Source organism: Canis lupus, chromosome 8 (assembly GCF_011100685.1).
Source record: "Canis lupus familiaris isolate Mischka breed German Shepherd chromosome 8, alternate assembly UU_Cfam_GSD_1.0, whole genome shotgun sequence".
NCBI lineage: Eukaryota > Metazoa > Chordata > Mammalia > Carnivora > Canidae > Canis > Canis lupus.
In genome coordinates, this window is record NC_049229.1 from 9,106,156 (window position 1) to 9,110,483 (window position 4,328).

General features: G+C 40.5%; 1 non-coding gene across 1 annotated transcript; it reads left to right on the plus strand.

Annotated features, from left to right (window-relative positions):
* The first annotated feature begins 3,988 nt into the window (after window positions 1-3,988).
* LOC119873167 lies at window positions 3,989-4,095 on the plus strand. Its single transcript, XR_005363948.1, has one exon. It is a non-coding gene; the product is annotated as a U6 spliceosomal RNA (small nuclear RNA).
* The last annotated feature ends 233 nt before the right edge of the window (window positions 4,096-4,328 follow it).

A 4,328-nucleotide genomic window follows, 5' to 3' on the forward strand; every position in this document is an offset into this window, starting at 1 on the left:
TTTGAGTTTTTGGTGGTTGTCGTACTATGACTAGGTCTTACCTTCTTCAGGTGCTTCTTGAAATCAAAGACCTTGTTTTGAAAAGAAAGACGATTAATTAGATAGCAAAGGAAGCCGGTCCTCTTATCACTCGATCTGGTCACGGACATAAGTGCTTCACACTTTTTCCATTCCCTCACCCTGCAGCGCCAAGCTTTCCTGTACACCTGCTCAGCTCAGCTCATCAATTTTCTGTGAGCCAGTTAAGTTCCTTTAAGCCTGTCCTCTGAGAGGTGGTGATAGGTCTCAGAGAAAAAGGAGAGAAAGAGAAACAGAATGCTGCTCCGGGCCTTTATCTTGATCACACTGTTTGTTTTCGAATTGATGTCTGTAATGAAACAAAGAGGATTTAATCGTGTTAAACAAAAGCCTGTTGGTACCCAGAGGAAACTCATTTAACTCCTTCTCCAAGTCTTAGAGTTTCAGGTTTCTTGTCTTCCTCTTTGCCGATCCACTAGGCTGAGTTTCTTACCTGGGGCTTAAAATTGTGAGGTGTGAAACTCTTCTTTTGTTTTGACAGGTGCTCTTTGCTAAACATCAGCCTAGCCTTGATGGTGATAATACACAGAAGGGGGAAAAAACTTCAGAGTCGCTAATGACTGCAGTTACCCAACTTCTGCCTTAAATGAGTTTTATTAGCTTCCCTTCTTGGAGTTCTTTAGGATAAAGTGGGAAAACAAATTGGCCTGATGGGAAGTGAGTTGTGAAAAGAGAGTCACTAAGGAGAAGACCCAGGAACCATCCCGTTTTAGAATTCCAAGAGGAAAATGAAGGTGATGAAGTAAGGCCTGGATTGCCCTTTCCTGAAGAAGGAGTTAGCTGGCAGATTTGACCTTAGCGTGTTGTCTGGTAGAAGAAACGGGCTCACAGGAGACATCATTAATTTGACATTTGGCTGAAGAGTCTCTAGACTGATTCTCAACATTAGAATGCTAGGATGGTGGACAAGAAGGTAGGAGACTTTGAGCTGATAGCACTCTGATACCCAGACAAAGGTCTCTCTGGGTGCAGAGAGAAGTCTTGAGGCCCTCTTCCCCGACTTGAAATAATCCCACTGTGCTCCTTTGCTGACCACTCACTCCTTCACTGTGATTCCAAGATGGATCCCAAGATCCCTTTAGGCATTTATTTAAAGCACTAGTTTCCTAGACTCAATTCTACCTGCTACTGCATTTCTCTGTGTATCTCACTGTCTCCTGAATCATGCTTTTCTTGACATACTCTTGAGGAGTGAGAACTTTCCCCTTCTGCAGACACTGATAGATCCGCTGTGCTGACCAGGCAAGCTGGGGTAAGGCCACGTCGAGCCACATTTCCAGACAGGAGGAAAAAATGTGGTAAGGTTGAGCGTTGTTATCAACCCAGAAAGTTCCACTGTTCCAAAATTAGGTAAAAAACAAAAAACTTTCTCTTTTTGCTGTATAAAACCTGCTTTTCTCCATCTTTATTTAGACAGTGGTGAAGTACTTACAAAAGGTTCATAGAAAATTATTAAAGAAGTGATATGGATTGGTGATTAAAAGTGGACCCAGACCACCCAAGCTAAATTGGGGTATAGCTGTTAATGCTTCAGATTTCTCAGCTTTAAAATGTATATACTGCAGGGGCACCTGGTGGCTCAGTTGACCATCCGACTTTTGGTTTTGGCTCAGGTCATAATCTCAGGGTTGAGAGATCCAGCCCTGCATCTGGCTCCTCCCTGCTCAGCAAGGAGTGTGCTTAGGATTCTCTCCCTCTGCCTCTGCCCTTCCCCCTGTTGGTACTCTCTCTCAAAATAAATAAGATTTAAAAAAAAATAAAAGGCATATACTGTATAATAGCAAAAGGATCATATGATTAGTATAAGTACTTAATTAATTGATATAAATGCTTAGAAGAATCTAAGTGATCGTTTGTGCTCAATAAATGTAAACCACTATTACTTGCAAGGCAGTAATGATGATCTTCTCAAGGCAGGTTGTGAATTCACTGAGCTCCATCTCCTTCACCGTGTGGTTCATCTTCCAAGCACTGACCTCACTTGGTGCCAAGGCTTTGGCAGATGTCCGCTGCTTTTTTGATTTAAAAAGGGCTGTGCCGCCCAGACCATTCTGTTTTGCAAGCAAATCACCCTGATTTCTTCCCCAACACCCTATCCCTAAAATAACTAGTCAGGTTGTTTAGCTTTTCCTTCTTGTCACTTAAGGTCTTAAAGAGAATGGAATTATACCCTTAATTTCAGTCCTTTTCTGGAGCAAGACCTAGGAGTAAGCATACGAAGAAACTATATCGGGGTGAGTGGCGGGGGAGGCCCGGGTGGCTCAGTTGGTGAAGCGTCTGCCTTGGGCTCAGGTCATGATCCTGGAGTCCACGGATGGAGACCCACATTGGGCTCCGTGCTCAGTGGGGAACCTGCTTCTCCCTCTGACTCTCACCCTGCTCTTTACTCTCGCTCTCTCAGTCTTTCTGTCTCAAATAAATAAATAAAATCCTAAAAAAAAAAAAAAAAAAAAAAAAAGTAGATCAGGGCTGAATGTAGTCACCGTTCCCTCCTGTTACTGCTACCTAAAGTTTCCCTCTTAGGCAGAGAGCTGAGAGCTGGTCTTGGATTCTGGGGAGTACTTATACCCAAGTTTGACTCTTTGTATACAGTTCCTTGCAGAGTTAATTATAAACTGATATATTTGTAGAAGAATTGTTAGGTGATCGAGGTAGGTGAGAGAGTTTAGGGAAAAGGCCAACAACTTGGTTACCCTTTTCAGGGGCCAGAAAATAATAGGCCAGCTGTTGATTCCTTAAGTCAAATACCTGGAATTAAGCAAAACGATGAAGAAAGAAAAACTAGTATCCCTGACATCTCCCAACACAGGAGTATTCTCACCCTTTACAGATGCATTTATCATGATCTTGACAAAATATCCTGTATTTTCTTTAAAAATAACAGTTAACATATAAATAGAGGGGCGGCAGGAGGAGGGGTGGCGCAGGCATTCAAACACCGATTACCTAATTGGAATAACTCAAGCTGAATAGGTCTGAAATTGAAATGGGCATTGTGGCAAGCATCTTGGGTGCAGACTTCATGTTTAAGTTCTTCTCAATTAAACTGTAAAAGACAAAACTCTAGTGTCATCTCCAACAGTTGAAGTAATCAAAAAGAATACTTGTTTCATCAAATTCCCTACTTCTTCTTCTTCTTCTTCTTCTTCTTCTTCTTCTTCTTCTTCTTCTTCTTCTGCTGCTGCTGCTGCTGCTGCTACTGTTGCCACTACTGGCTGGCAAGCATGTGGATCAGTCCATTTTATCCCTTTCAGTGGAATCATGTTACCTTTTTCTAGTTGAGTTGGAGTTTTCTGCAGACTTACGGAGGATTTTCTTATAATAATGCTTCGAGCTAGCTAGGTATTCACAAAATAAACAGTAATGAGGAAAATGTTCTTTCTGCTTTTTCCTCCCCAAATAAAAATGGTCTGACTCAAAAAGAGCAAGTCTCATCTTTTTGGTTTTTCTCTTTTCTATCCTGCATATCCAAATACAGTGAGGTTGCCTTGCATTTGAATGTAGAGAGGGCTGTGATAGTTCACCTATGGCACACAAATTATTTTGTTAGGGTGCCATCTGCTGGTGTCAAACTACCAAAGACTTATTTTTCTTAAAGATTAATGGTAAGCTTCTAATAACACTAAAGACTTTGAAGTTATTTGATTCAAATAGCTTTTTGTCTTTTCTCATTTATAATTACAGCATAGACTATTTTCAAACAGCTGTCTGATGCATAATTCTTTAACACTCCAATACAGTAATATAAAATGTCACTTTATTTTAAAGTTAGGAAAATGAAGGCACCAGACACAGCCTTGACTTACTGGTTCATGACCTGTTTGGATTCAGATTTCATTTTTTAGTTTCCATGGCTCCCTGACTTTTAAAAAAGTTCTGTTCAATTTTCCCCCTTAGAAAAGCAATTGAAGTGCTCACTTCGGCAGCACATATACTAAAATTGGAACGATACAGAGAAGATTAGCGTGGCCCCTGCGCAAGGATGACATGCAAATTCATGAAGCGTTCCATATTTAAAAAAGAAAAAGAAAAAAAAAGCAATTTAGTTGCTGTGTTCGTATTACATTGATTTAATCACTTAACATATCTATTCACTAAATTTGTTCTCTATGCTACGATATAAGGTGTGTGCACAATTTGTAATTTCTGTGTAAAGCAAGCTTATCATCATAGTCCAGATTATTTATGTTCAATATCAATGCAGTTCCCAAGTACTTTCTATAGGAGGTAAAGAAAAACAACTATTCTCC